General features: G+C 43.6%; 1 long non-coding RNA gene across 1 annotated transcript; it reads right to left on the bottom strand.

Annotated features, from left to right (window-relative positions):
- Positions 1-1,451: 1,451 nt before the first annotated feature.
- LOC103105466 (uncharacterized) lies at positions 1,452-7,889 on the bottom strand. The gene is made up of 3 exons (XR_001623928.2): positions 7,020-7,889; positions 2,344-6,229; positions 1,452-1,612 (listed from the first exon to the last, which is right to left on the bottom strand). It is a non-coding gene; the product is annotated as an uncharacterized LOC103105466 (long non-coding RNA).
- Positions 7,890-15,503: the final 7,614 nt, after the last annotated feature.

Raw genomic sequence — 15,503 nt, 5'->3', positions numbered from 1 at the left:
TCTTGTCCTTATGGCAGTGGGCATGATGCAGGTCAGAAGTAACCAAGAACCCGGAAAAGCTTCCCCCCCACCCCCCCCCCCGCCCCCCGCCCCCAGCGTTCTTTCTGGCCGCTTCCCTGGGCCTCTGCTCTTGGGAGCCTCTCCCAGGCCTCCTGGGATGGCGGAACAAGAGGTGGCAATGAAGAGCAGAACCAGAGACCCTCCTCCACAGCCACAGAAACCGTGGTTCAGGGATGCCCCCTCCAGAGAAGGAGCAAGCAGATCCGTCCCTCCGTCTGGCAAATGCTGCCTTCTCTAGGGGGAGGGAGCGTTAACGCCACAAATAAGACAGAAATCTCGGAAAGAAAAAGCAGGGAGAGACCCGCATTAAGGCCTGACCAACGACTGACTCATGCATGTTCAGCTCCAGAGAAGGAACGGAGAAGTAGAAGCACGGAAGACTCATTTATCTAGACTCTGGCTCTAGATTTTGAGTGGGAGGGGAGGGGAAAGGAGGGAGGGACGGAGGGAGGGAGGGAGGGAGGGAGATATCTGGGAATCTTAATGTCATCAACAAACAGGTAAATCAAGAAGGTTCTCCAAGCACAAAGACGGGAGTGCCTGCCCTCTGAGGCCGCCCATTTCTCCTGCCTCTGCCTTCTCTGGCCATGGCTGTTTGCCTGTTGTCTCCCCCATCAGGCTGGGGGGGGGGCTGACAGAAAGGCCTGTTTGGGGCCTCTTGCATCTCCAACACTTAGCAGGAGGTGTTTAATAAACGATTACTGACATCTTCCCAGCCATCCGGACTTGCAACACAGATGTCATCCCTGACTCCAGGGTCTCTTTCTCACTGCCCCCCCCCCCCTCCATGCTGAATCTTGCCTGGTTTTCCCTTGTAATAGCTCTAAGACAGCTGGGTAGTGCTAGAGGGGTAGTGTTGGGTCCAGAGGTGGGAAGACCCGACTTTATTGAGTTTAAAGCCTGCTCCAGACATTTACTAGCTGTGTGACCCTGGGCAGGTCACTTCCCTGCTATGAGCCTCAGCTTCCTCAGTGGTAAAATGGGGATAATTTTACGCCTGTCTCCGAGATTTATTGCGATGGTCAAATGAGGTCACATCTTTAAAGTACTTGGGGCATTGCCTGGCACACAGTAGGCATTTAATAAATGCTTGTTCCCACCCCCATTCTCATTTATGTGTGCTTCATTTTTTCTTCTGACAGGCACCAGCCTAGGTGCAGACCCTCATCACGTCATATTGGACTATTTCAATAGCTTGCTGGTTGCTCTCTGTGCCTCCTCTCCCCCCACTGCAGCTCATCCTCTTCTCAGCCAGCAAAGAGATCTTCCTAAGGTGCTGTACTAACCACTAGTCCTTAGGCTGGGTCCCTGTCCCGGGCCGTCCTGACTCCCTCGCCTCCTCACCACGGACACGAGGTGGCCGCTTGGCTCTTGCCCCCCACCCACCCCCCCGGGAAATGCTCGCTCGGCGCTCTCTGTCATGGCTCGGGGATGGTGAGGGAACACTACGGAGCTGTGAGAAATGACGTACAGGATGACTTTTGAAACCCTCTTCGCAATATGCCCACTTATTCACTGGGTTGCAGTCCCTTCTGTCAATACTCGTGAAGTTCTAGAGAATAAATATTCAATGTGGCTTTGAGAAACGGAAAAACAAAAATAACACATAAACAAAACCTCTGTGAGACGGCAACTGTGGCAGGGATGGAGGTGAAGGTGCCTAAAGGAGGTCCTAAATCTCAACTGGATGAGATCTTTGGGCGGCAAGGAAGGCTCTGCATCCAACTCAGTGAGGTTTTCCTTATGGTCGGTGTGGACACTCCTCTGGATGCTTTCTGAGGTTTGGGTGTCTGAGAGGAGATTTCGTGGGGCTTACTCGAGTAGAGAGCCTATTATCCAGCACTCCAAGCTCTGGGACAGGGCTCCCCCAATGTTTTACCCAGGGGCCAGTTCACTGTCCCTCAGACCGTGGGAGGGCCTAACCCTGACCCTAACCGGGCAGCAGTACACGCAGTGCAGAATCCCCTCCCCCAGATCCTGCTCACTGGGTTGACATCTTCCATGGTGCAGCCACATCATCCTTTGCATGGCGCCTCGTTCTCCTTCAGTGACTCTCAGAACAAGGCGCCACGCCAAGGATGATGTCACTGAATGTAGTACTGTACGTGAGTGCTGCCACGTATGGTGCTCCTCTCACTGACCACCAATGAAAGAGGTGCCCCTCCCGGAAGTGCAGTGGGGGTCAGATAAATGGCGGGGGGGCAGCATGTGGCCCGCAGGCAGTAGTTTGGGGACCCCTGCTCTGAGAGACCCAGTCCTGGGTGTGAGTCCCAGCAATCACACCTTCTTTGGCTTGCGATGCACTCAGCCAGAGTTTACTGTAAGGGATCTCAGAAGATGGCTCATGTCCAGGTCTCCATTCAGGTGGGGCAGAAGGTGCTCCTTTTCTATCACCCAGGAGAGCAGTGCATATAGCCAAAACAGGATAGCACAGAAAATGTAAACACATAGAAGGACTTAGAGTGAACACATAGATAACACACATAAATACATAATATACAGTACCTAAATAAAGTAGGATTATATACCCTATTTTTTTTTTTAGAAAAATCAACACAAACCAATACCCAGGGCAGCTGGGTGGCTCAATCACGGGTCTGGAGATAGGAGGTCCTGGATTCAAATCTGTCCTCAGATATTTCATAGTTTTGTGACCCTGGTCTAGCCCTAATCAGTCTTCTGCCTTGGAAATGTGGATTCTAAGACAAAAGGCAAGGGTTACCCCCCCCCAACAAAAACAAACACATTTCTTTGTCTATATGTTGTGCCACTTTTTCCCAGAGTCCTAAAGTTATCCATAATCTTTTGGCCATGCTACAGTTTGGACTTTTTTTCCAGGAGGAAAATCCTTTAGGCTTGCTATGGAGACAGTACAATGGGAATCTGGTGAGTTTCTCTTTCTTTTTTAAAAATTTAATTTCTTTTTACCCATATTTATCATGTCTCCCTCCTACTGTTCTGCCTCTAGCTGAGCGATAACAACAAAACCCCATACAATAAATATTTATCACCCAGCAAAGCAAAATTTCACATTATCTATATCCCAAAACATGTTTCAACCAAGAGATTCTGTGTGGAAGGCTAAATCCTGGGAATCTTGAGCCTGGGGCCCTTTTAAGTACAACTCCCAAGAAGTCTCACCACTTGGCCGTGTGGGTTCCCTTATGATTGAGAGGCCGGGTTATTGTTGATCCAAAGCTTGGACCAAGACCTTAACTTCACTCTCAGGTCACTCTTAGGGGCTGCCAGTATTTGTGTGTGAGTGCGAGAACTTGTATGGAAGGTGCCTTTGAGGCTCCTGACTGTTTGGCTCTTGGGAGCTCTACGGAAAAAAGGAAAAAGGGGTAAAAAAGCAATTCAAAGTCTCTTTATGTTTCCTTTCCTAAGGAAGACCAAAGTGCTCTCCCGAACACTCCATCCCACAGAAGAAAGAGCCAACCAGTTCTTGGGAGCAGCCTCCATCAGAGAACTCTAATCCCCGGGAGGCTTCAAATAGTGAGTCCCTGTCTTTCCTAGGAAGCTGTTATTAAAATTTCCCCCCAGACACTGGCTCCTCTATGGCTCCCCAAACTGTTTTAGGAGCACCCTTGATTAAAGCTTCCCAACATATTAGTTTGACTAAAAAGAAGTATATCTATTTAAGAAGATGAAAAACGCACCATTTGTGTCCATGTTTGTTATTTTCTTTTGTGTGTTTGCAATTATGAATCCCTAAACGCCTACGTTCCATTGGTCCTTTGTCCTTGGATTCCCAGGGTGCCCTGGGTGCCTTGTTTGTTTGACCTGTAACTTCTCTCTTGTATTTATTGCCAGGTTAGTTGTGTCCAGAAAGAAGTCTTCCTTGCGTTTTAATGCTGGTGTTGGTGTGTGTTACTTGAATTTGTCTCCTGTCTGCCTATGACCCTCTTTCCCTGTTAGGACTCTATTATGGTTCGCTCATTTCTTTGAGTGATTCTTAGAGTGTCTTTTGCTGGCCAGTCAGATGCTGTTTTTGAGAGGATGGGAAGGAGGGAGGCTCCTTGGTAACCTCTCCCTTTGCTATCTTCCTGGCTATGGACCCGCCTTCCAGGCTCCCCATCCCTTCTTGCCAGGAAGTAGAAGCTTTGTTGGAGGGAGGTGGAGAGCTCCTGGATGGCCCTTTGAGGGGCTCCATGACTCTTGGTTGGTGAAAGAAAGGGCCAGAAAGACAGACCGCCCTGCTTCTGTGTCTGTCCAAGTGTGTGTGTGGGGGGGGGCGGTGGGGGCTTGGTGCTAAAAGGCAAATATGCTCGCATCATTCCCGGGCCTTTTGCCATTCCTCCAAACCAGGACTTTGTAGGCCTGGGAATTGTCTTTCTTAGCCGTGCATTGCCTTCTTTTGGCTCCAGTTGCTCGGGGCTGTCCGACCTGGAAGCCACCCAAAATGAGCTGTGTGCTTTGGGGGAGGTGTCCAGCAGTGTCCGAAGAACTCCAGCAGGTGAGAGTTGAAAGGGGCCCGTTGTTCTCTGCTAACAGAAGCAGCTAAGGAGGCAGGGGAGAATAATAATAATAACAATAATAGCTAACACTTCTGTAGTGATTACTTTGGGCCACGCATTTTACAATTATTATCTCACTTGATCCTTAGAACAATCCTGGGAGGTGGATACTATTATTATCCCATTTACAGATGAGGAAGCTGAAGTAAACTGAGGTTGCAATGACTTTCCTAGGATCACAGTGCCGAGGTGAGATTTGATCTGATCTATCCTGACTCCAGACTGACTCTGTCTACCTTCCACATCCCCACGTGGTGCAGAATCACTGCTCTGTTGATGGACTGGAGAGGATGGCTGGCTGGCTGGCAGGCAGGAGACTCCGTGTCCTTATTCATTCCTTTTCTAGCCTTAATTCAGATTCACAGGGAAAGAAGTGAGACAGTGAATCTCTGTATGGGGACTCTCCCTGGATCCTCCATCTGAACTGCCCCCAGGCCTCTCCCTCCTATGTTAAAGCGTGTGGTTTCATATCATATATGCCTAACCCACTCCCACTAAGTCATGAGCCCCAATGCAACAGAAACTTGCCTGGTCTGAGTTCTAATCTGCCAGAACCTGTGACAGGGGCAAGGAATGAAGGTGGCTGAGGGGTGAGATGGCAGAGATCGCCTAGTGTTCAAGGCCCAGGCAAGAAGGTCAACTCATATCCGGAAGAGGACCAATCATCTAGTAGTGTCTTAGATAAAGACTGGGTCTGTAGGTGCTCTGGGTTCTTTCTGGTTAGGAAACAGGTCGTAGAACCAACACGGAGATCGGATCACTCCTGCCCACGAAGTGAGGCAATTCCATGACATATATAATATTGGGTAGACTGTTGGGCTTGGAGTATGGAATACACGAGTTCTGATTCTGCCTTAGACGTGCAATTGCTCTGTGACCTTGGGCAAATCACCTACTATTTATCAGCCCCAATTTTCTACCTGTAAAATGAGATTGGAAAAAATAGCATTTCCTTTAGAAGGCTGATGTAAAGCTCAAATGAGATCATACATGTGAAGTTGTAAGTGTTAAAGCTGGTTTTGGTCAAATTAACAGTTAAAAAAGCTGTGGTTGCCATTTGTAATCATTAAAAATTAAACTATGAATTTGTTAGTAGCTTTTGTAGCTTTACTATAGTAAAGTAGAGATAGTAAAGAGAGGGAAATGTAGGAAGGAGGTAGAAAATATTGCTTTACTAAATACCCTATGTCCAGATCTAAATGCTTCCAGACCATGAGTGCGAATCCAAATGCGAATCTCACCAGCCCATGAGAGTGTCTCCAGCCATGTGTATCATCAAATTGAAAGACTGACACTGAAAAGGCTGAGCCACCAAAGAGTTTCCAATGCAGAATCAATTCCAACACAGAATCTTTCTTTCATCAAGAGCCACCAACACCCAAATCCCCAGCATGCGAATCTCCAACTGCAGACTTTCCAATGCCCAAATCCCCAATGTAGAATGAATCTCAGCCTTTCAGTCTCACCTTTTATAAGCCCCTTTCCCATGTCACTTTCTCTCTCTCTGGTTTCTACTTCCTTTCACTGTGATCTGGTCTATCACATCTCAGGAACCAATCATAGTTTCTTAATTTTCTTGGCACTTCCCAGGGAGCAGTGCCTGTGGATCCACTTCTTGTTTCTTGAGGGTGAGCGCTTTCTTGTAAAAGTATCTGAGTGATGAAGTGTGAAAGGAGGGGGCACTCTTAGTTCTTGATTGATTGAGTTTAAATTAGCAAAGGGAGTTTTAAATTCCCTTTCACAAAGGGCTTGACAAAACTCTAAACCCAGTATCGGCAGGAACTATTCCTTCTGGAAGGGTACGGTGCTTCTGCATTTTAATTTTTGCCATGTGTAAGCAGTTGAAGCAGCCCCGGGAGCTCAACAGAACAAGAATCATCAGAGGAAGAAGGTGAAGTACAGATAAGTGAAGTTAATCAAACAATCCAGGGCAGAGCCAGGGCTCAAAACTGTGGGTGAGCAGGGACCAATGCCTTTAAAGAAAACACATACAAACCCCCTTCCCTCTTTGAATTGATACCAAATATCAGTTCCAAGGCAGAGAGCAGTAAGGGCGAGGCAATAGGGGTTAAGTGACTTGCCCAGGATCATACAGCTAGGAAGTATTTGGGCTTATATTTCAGTTCAGGACTTCTTGTCTCCAGGTCTGGTTCTCTATCCACTGAGCCACTTAGTTGTCCCTGGCGCAATGCTTTTGATCCTTAATGATGAATATTTTAAAAGGTAAACCCCACATGTGTTTCTCTTCTCTTCTCCCTTTTCTACCCCACACTACCTTGCCTGTTACCCTGCATGCAGAGCTCTCTATTTTTCTTTATTTTCATACACTCTCCAGAGAGATGCTCAAGAAAATGTTCCCTAATGCACAGTCTGAAGCTAGAGCTGGGATGAAACTGTGATGGGGGAGGCAGCTCGGCAGTGAAGAACAATTATCTCACTCACCATACCCAGGCCGAAGCATTTGGGACCAATTGAAGAGACTGATGCTTCTTCAGTTGCTGCCCTGACCTGGGCCCTCACCAGCTTGATGTGGGTTGCACTCTTTTTTGTCTGGAGAGACTAGCCTGGGCACTTCTGGCTGCCAGGGATTTGACTGAATGGTCTCCCTTACCACAATGCTCCAGGCAACAGATCGATGGCTCCTTCCTAGGAGATGCTCCCTTTCACAGGGCTCAGCGGGCCGTGTACCATCACCTGGGAAATGAGTCTGCCAGCTCCCTCCACAAAGGGCACAGATGGGCGACCTTTGGCGGGGCCATTGTAAAGAGCAAAGCTGATGTGGCTCTAACTAAGGAAGGGAGACAAATGTACCAGCATGACTGCTGGCAGGACAGAGTACATCATGGCAGCCCATTGGGGAGAAGAGGCTCTGCCTTGAAAGCATCCAGCACTTGGTTACACTTTGTGCATTGTCTCCATGGAGACTGGCACACTGCTTTTCTAATATTCCAAACAGATGCAGGCTGTGGCTTAGAAGCTCTAGTTAGCAGCTGTTTTCAGAGGCATTGCTCTTTGGAAGGACCCATTTTCTCTGATCCCTTGATACCCATTATTCCTCCTCTGTTTGCAAGAAGGAAGTGCCCTATTGAATACTTCTTAGTGAAAGGAACAATTCACAGGAAGCCAGTTTTCAAAGCCCTCTTATCAAATGATTCATCTCTGTGTATGTGTACATGGATTTTATACACATGCTAACTAAGACTTAAACATTAAGTGGCTTAGAGCCTTGATCATCTATGTATATTTTTTAAGAGGGATGTTGGTTTTTTCCAATAGAGGACAGAATGAGAAGGAAAGACAAGGCAAAGGAAGGCAAGGGAAAGGAAGGGAAGAAAGAAAAGAAAAGGCTATTGAAACAACCCTTTTAATTAAATTCAGAAAAAAGAACAGAAGGAGTGTCTGAAAGAAACAGATAGATAACAGGAAAGCTTGGAAAACTACAAATTGAAGTTACAGACTTAAACGGAAAAGAACTCTGTATAAGGCAAGGAGTCACAGATTCATGCACAGTTATCTTTCTCTTCTACTCCATATGAAGAAATGGTCCTTGTATTTGGGATTTATTAAGTTCAGAATCAAAATGTTATATAAAAAATAAGGCTTGTCTAACTAGTTTCAGAGTTTATGGAAGATGGCAAGTAGCTTTTGAAGGGGAATATTAGACCCAAGTGTAGGGAAAAAAGAAAAATGTATATAAGATGAAGGGATTGACCTATGAAAGGGAAGATGTCTATTCAATCTCACTGATTTTTTTTCCTTGAAGGTCTTCAATATTAGCTTGAAAAGGGAGATGACTGTCATATCTTGTGCCTATCCTCACTAGAAACTCTCCCTAGCCTGTATTTCAAACAATGAAGAAAAATGAGCAAATTTATGAAGCTGGATCATTTTTGCCTCTTCTATTGTCAAGGTTAATAATTTGTGTATTTTAAGTACAACGCTATGTCTTATTTAAAGTCATAGGTGCCCAGGCTAATGTGCATATGCTTTAAAGTAATGGATTTCCATAAGGAGGTTTGAACTTTAAATTCTTGCCTCATCTAGCAGGATGTGGCTTCAGTCAAGCCTTCCTTGCCCTAACAATTGTCCTAAACACAGAAGTTCTCATTTAAAAAAATGATTACTTCCTCATAATCAGAATCAACAAACTGAAGGCATGGATATTCAGGGGGTAAAGGTGGTATTTTAGGTATGTGAAAGAAACCTGGGAAGCCAGGAAATAGATATGGGCAGGGAAAGGATCTTAGACATGGCAGATAGCCAAGAGAAGGAATATTATGTGTAAGGAGTATATGGGGGTGAGTAAAATATGCCACTGGAAAGGTATGAAGGTGCAAGGCTAGGAAAAGCATTCAATGCAAGCTAAGAATGCTGATAGGGAGCCACTGGGAGTCATTAAATAGGAGAAATGACATAGTTAGACCCGTGCTTTAGGAAGATGAAATTGATAGTTGAGGGGACCTTGGATTGGAGTGGGGAAAGACTTGAAGCAGACAAGCCAACAGTCAATAGTCCAAGCATGAGATGATGAGGGCCTGCACCAAGATGGTGGAAAGTAAGAGGATCGAAGGGGAGTATAAATGAAAGATATTACACAAGTGAAGCAACAGATATTGGCAATAAATTGGATATGGAGGGTTGAGAGGGAGGATTGAAGATAACCCCTAGGCTCAAACCTGGGTGACTAGGAGGATAATGGTGTCCTTGAAAGTAATCTGGAAGATGGAAGAAGGAAGAGTGTTGGGAAAAAGATGAGTTCAATCTTGAACATGTTGAGTATAAGCCAAGGGGCAGAATAAGGCAGGGAATCATATGCGCTCTCCCATATCATCTTCCAAAAGATCTTTAAAATAATCCTTCAAATAAAATTCTGGACTGCCGGACAAAAATGTTGGGATAAAACAACTTTCCATTCCCAGACATCTCAGGTCAGCAGGAAAGGTCTGTCTCAGCCAGCATAGGCTGCACCAGTCAGCAGAAGGCCTTAGAGGCATCATCAGTGACAGTAGCAACTTCAGAAGCTTTCAACACAGTGATGATAAAGGAGTTGGACAATTGACTGAAAAGAGATTATAGGGGATCCTTAGTTGGCAGTGGGTGTAGTACTCTTGCATTGTCCATATGGAGGTCTGGGTCAGTCTCAGAGCTAAGAGGACCAGTAGTAGCTTACTAGTGCTTGTAGTGGCATGGGATGCAAGGGCCCTGGTCCTAGTTTTATGGCAGAGAAGAGTGCTTGTGGTCACTCAAAGACCCTAGCATTGGCCAGGCTCATAACTCTCCTTACAGCATACCACTTTGGAGAATCAAAAACTTACAGACTCCCAGAGATATCTAGGAAAACAGCAGCATTTTTGTTCAGTGTCCCCTCCAACCCAGCAGCAGATTCCAATTTTAACATTAAGTTGCATTAAGAAATATGCTGGGAAAAGAGCAAACAACAAAGGAAGACCCTGATCACAAGAACTACTGAGATGAAAGAGACGATTAAAACAGCTAAATCCAAAGTCAAAATAGCTACATTCAAAGCTTCAAAGAATTATGTGAATTGGTCACAGGCCCCAAAGAAAATTCCTGGAGGGACTCAAAAAGAATTTTAAAACTCAAATAAGTAGAGGAAAAAATGGGAAAAGAAAGGAGAATGGTGCAAGAAAATTATGAAAAGAGTTAACTTAATAAAGGAGACACGAAAATACTAAAGAATATAATACTTTAAAAAAGGAGAGGTCAAATGGTAAAAAGAAACATAAAAATCCACTGGAGAGAAGAACTCCTGAAAAAAGAAGAATTGACCAAATGGGGAAAGAATTACAAAAATCCACTGCGGGGAAAAAAAAAAAACTTCTTAGAAAGTAAAATTGGCCAAACACAAAAGGAGATACAAAAGCTCATTGAAGAAAATGATTTCTTAAAAAGTAGAATTAGATAAATGGGAGCTAATGACTATGGAGATATCAAGAAAAAATAAAACAAAATCAAAAGAATGAAAAAATAGGAGAAAATATGAAATGTGAACATGTGAGAAACATTTTCATTAGAAAAACAGATGAACCAGAAAATAGCTCCAGGAGAGACCATTTAAAAATTGTTGGACTACTTGAAAGATATGATAAAAAGAGGCTAGACATTATATTTCAAGAAATTATTAAAGAAAAACTGTTCTGATATCCTAGAACCAGGATAAAAGGATAAAATAGAAATGGAAAGAATTCAGCAATCACCTCCTGAAAGAGATGTCAAAATGAAAACTCCCAGGAATATTATAGTCAAATTCCAGAGCTCCTAAGTCATGGAGAAAATATTGCAGAGTCAGAAATAAACAATTCAAATACTATGAAGTCAAGCAGGGTAACATAAGATTAAGTGGCTTCTACATTAAAAGTTCAGGGGAGTTGGAAGATGATATTCCAGAGGACAAGGAGCTAGGATGCAGACCAAAAATCATCTACCCATTAAGACTTAGCATAATCCTTCAGAAGAAAAAAAATGAATACTCAATGAAATAGAGTACTTTCAAGCATTGCTGATGAAAAAACCAGAACCAAATAGAAAATTTGACTTTCAAATACAAGACCTAAGAGAAGGATAAAAAAGTAAACATGAAAGAGAAATCATAAGGGATTCAATAAGGGTAAATTGTCCATATTCTTATTGGGAATGGTGTTACTTATAACTCCTAAAAGATTTATCATTATTAAGACAGTTAGAAGGAGTGTACCTAGATAGAGGGCATGAGTGTGAGTTAACTATGGGATGATTAAAAAAATAAAACGAAGAGGTGAGAAAGAGGTATGCATTGAAAGGGGATGGCTGAGCTAGAATTGGGTAAACTATCTCACATAAAGAAGATGTGAAAGAACCTTTTACAGTGGAAGGGAAGAGGAGGTAGGTGGATAATGCTTGAACTTTACTCTCATCAGAACTGACTCAAAGAGGGAATAATATATCTATATATAATATATATATATATATGTATATACCTAATTCGGTATAGAACGCCATCTTGCCCTACTGAGAAGTAGGAGGGGAAGGTAACAAAAGAAGAGGGGCGATAAAAGGGTATGTGGATTGGGGAGAAAGTGGCCAGAAAAAAACTGACTTTAGAAGATGGATAAGATAAAAAGAGAGAAAAATAAGCAGAAGAAAATAGGATAGAAGGAAATGCACAATTAGTAATTATAACTTTGAATGTGAATAGGATAAATTCATCCCTAAAATGAAGCAGATAGCAGAATGGTTTAGAAACCAGAATCCAACAATATGTTGTTTATAAGAAACACGATTGAAACAGAGAGACACACACAGAATTAAATCTGCTGGAGCAGAATCTGTTTTCATTTTAAAGTAAAATAGGCAGGGGTAGCAACCATAATCTCAGACAAAGCAAAAGCAAAAATAGAACTAATTAAAAGGGAAACTGCAGTTTGCTAAAGGGAGCCATAGACAACGAAGTAATATCAATATTAAACATATGTGCACCAAATGGCATAGCATCTAAATTCTTAAAGGAAAAGTTAAATGAATTATAGGAGGAAAAAGACAGTAAACTATTCTTAAGGGGGACCTCAACTTTCCCCTCTCAGAGCTAGATAAATCTAACTATAAACTAAATAAGAAGTCAAGGAGATGAGCAGAATCTTAGAAGAGTTATATATGAGAGACTTTTGGAGAAATGGGAATGGGAATAGGATGTCATATGTTTTTTTCTCAGCTGTTCATGGCAGTTTCATAAAAATCAACCATGTTTTAAGGCATAAAAAACCTCACAAGCAAATGCAGAAAAGCAGAAATGTTAAACACCCCCTTTCCGCTGTAATCCAATAAAATTATATTTACTAAAGGGCCCTGGAAGTAGAGATAAAATATTTTGAAGCTAAATAATATAATCCTAAATAATGAGTAGGTCAATGAACAAGCCAAAAAATATCTATTATTTCATTAAAGAGAATGACAACAATGATAAAACTTTCTAAAATGTTTGGGATGCAACGAAAGCAATATTTTGGGGAAAATTTATATCTCTAAATGTGGAATAAAAGAGAGAAAGAGCAGATCAATGAGTTAGACATGCAACTAAAAGAAACAAATGAATAATTCCCAATTAAACATTAAAAGGTGCATCTTGAAAAATCAAAAAAGAGATGAATAAAATTAAAGACAAAATGCCATGAAACTAATAAATAAAACTAGGATGGAGTAAAGTAGATAAACCACTGGTCAATTTGATTAGAAAAAAGAAAACCAAATTCCTAGCATAAACCATTAAAAGGGTGAATGTCCATCAATGAAGATAGAATTAAAACATTTATCAGGCATCCTTTTGCCAAATTCTATGCCAATAAAACTGATCATCTAAGTGAAACAAGAATGTTTACAGAAGTTTCGATTTCCCAGGTTAGCAGAAGAGGAACTGGGGTTTTGCACACTAGCTTTAAATAACTCAGTCTTAGAAAAAGCAATCCAAGAGTTTCCTGAGGGGGAAAACCCTCCAGCTTCAGATGGATTTACAGGTGAATTCTACCAAATGTTTAAGGAATAGTTATTCCCAAGATGATATAAACTATTTGGAAAAAAACAGGCAAAGAAGGAATCCTACCAAATTCCTTTTCTGAGCCAAAGACGGTTTTAATATCTAAACCAGAAAGAGGAAAAACAGAGAAAGCAATCTACAGAATCATTTCCCTAATGAGCATCAAAGCAGAAATGGCTAGCAAAATATGAGCAAGGAGATGACAGCAATCGATCACAAGCACCGTACACTATGGTATGGCGAGATTTGCAGCAGGAGTGCAAGGCTGGCTCAGTGCCAGGAAAACCATCAGCATAAGTGGCCACATGGAGAACCGGGATGTTTGAAAAATCATGATTGTCTCAATAGATGCAGAGAAAAACCCAACAGAAAACCTCTGACAGGATGCACCGGCCGTTGTTATTTAAAACACTAGAGAGCATAGAAAGCCGTGGAAGCTTTCTTAAAATGACGAGGAGCACCGTCTACGGCCAAGAGCAAGCATTAGCTGTACTGGGAGAAACTTGAAGCCTTCCCGGTAAGATCAGGAGTGGAGTCAGAATGGCCATTTCCCCCACTATTATTCAATATTGGAAGAAATTTAAACAATAAAAACAGGCAACGAGGAGACAAAAGCGATCAGCCTGGGCAGATTATAGGCTGGCAGACTTAGAGAATCCCAAAAGATAGACTGAAGAGTAGTTGAAAGAACGGACAACTTTAGCAAAGCTGCAAGATATCAAAGAAACCCCTCGAAGTCGTCAGTATTTCTTTATGACCAACGAAGCTCAGTAGCAAGAGGTAGAAGAAGAAAGTACGGAAAAAAACTGGAGAGAGTATAAAATGCTTGGGTGCATGCATACCTGCAAAGACAAACCTAAGAATTATGTGAACACAATTACAAAAACTTGTTTACACAAATAAGAGTCATGGGGGCACGTAGGTAGCACAGTGGATAGAGTGCCAGGCCTGAAGTCAGGAGGTCCTGGGTTCAAATCTGGCCTCAGACACTTCCTAGCTGTGTGGCCCTGGGCAAGTCACATAACCCTCATTGCCTAGCCCTGACCACTCTTCTGCCTTGGATCTGATATTTAGTAATAATTAAAATAGAAGGTAAAGGTTTAAAAGACCAAACAAAACAAAGTCAGAATGAAACAACTGGACTAACAGTAATTGCTCCTGGGTGGGTTAAACCAACACTATATGTATACATATAATGTGTTGGGTAGAATAATTTTGTTATTATATAATACAGCAATACCTAATACAATCAAGTAAGATGTCAGCCCTGCCAATTCAGCTGCCCCAATTGTTTTATGGTTAGGAAACATCATTACAACATTCATTTGGAACAACACAGGTTCACGTGGGGCTCAGGGGCAGACCATGGACCCAACCCGGAGCAGTAAATGCCCAGGGAATTCAGTACTCGACTTTGGGGCCAAGAAATCGCTGTTTGGGAACAACTGCTAAGAACGCTGGGAAAAGGCACGGTAGAGCCTGGGCATGGCCGCCGTCTCACCCGAATAAATGCCCAGGGAAGGTCAGAGTGGGTGCATGACTTAGAAATATGGGGTGCTGCCGTCAGCAAATCAGGGAGTATGGATAAGAGAAGTTTCTCTTCTCTACGAGTCACCTCACTAAGCGCTGCTCTACGTAGTGCCTTCATTGCTCCTCCCCACAGCCCTGGTCACAGGGGCGACTGCTTCCATTTGACAGCGGAGGAAACGGAGTTAGCCAGAGATTCTCCTCGGTCTCGGGCAGCCAGTCAAGGGCTGGACGCTGGATTTGGCCTCAGCTCTTCCTGACCAGATCAGAAACCACCAGTGGATGGTGTGATCATGAAGACAAGGAAAGGTTAGGAGAATCGAGGGGGCGACGCTTGGAGCCTCTGGGAAGGAGGAGGATTAAGCACAAACGCAGAGCAGCTGGCCTTGGCTAGGGGAGGCTCCACGCCAGCTGAGGCCACAGTGAAAGAGATGGGCTTGGGCGCCACGTCCCAGTGGCCAGGGCGCTTTCTGGGCGTGGTCTCCACTGTTTTCTGTGAAGCTCCCGCCCAAGGGCTGCCATGGCAGGCTTGAGGGGAGATCCCTCCTCTGTCACTAGGGAGAGTGGGACACTGACCAGTTGACTTCGCTACTCTCCTGGCAACCACGTTCACCCCATTTGGCCATTAATCTACTGGGGAATTACATACTTGGGCCAACTGGCGGCATATTTTCCCTGTCGGCTTTTTCTCATTGGGATTTGCTGCGTTTTCTCCCCAGATGGATGAAGTCTCCCTTAAGACAGCTTCGTGTTTGGTTCAAGGCCAAGCTGTGACATTTCATGCAGCCAGAGCCATCGATCTCTCTTTCGCCATCTGTAGCCTTTGCTCCATTAAGATGTCTCGCCCAGTAATCGTGGGGGGAAGTCCCTTC

Source organism: Monodelphis domestica, chromosome 7, assembly GCF_027887165.1.
Source record: "Monodelphis domestica isolate mMonDom1 chromosome 7, mMonDom1.pri, whole genome shotgun sequence".
NCBI lineage: Eukaryota > Metazoa > Chordata > Mammalia > Didelphimorphia > Didelphidae > Monodelphis > Monodelphis domestica.
This window is presented reverse-complemented; position numbering and strand designations above follow the sequence as displayed.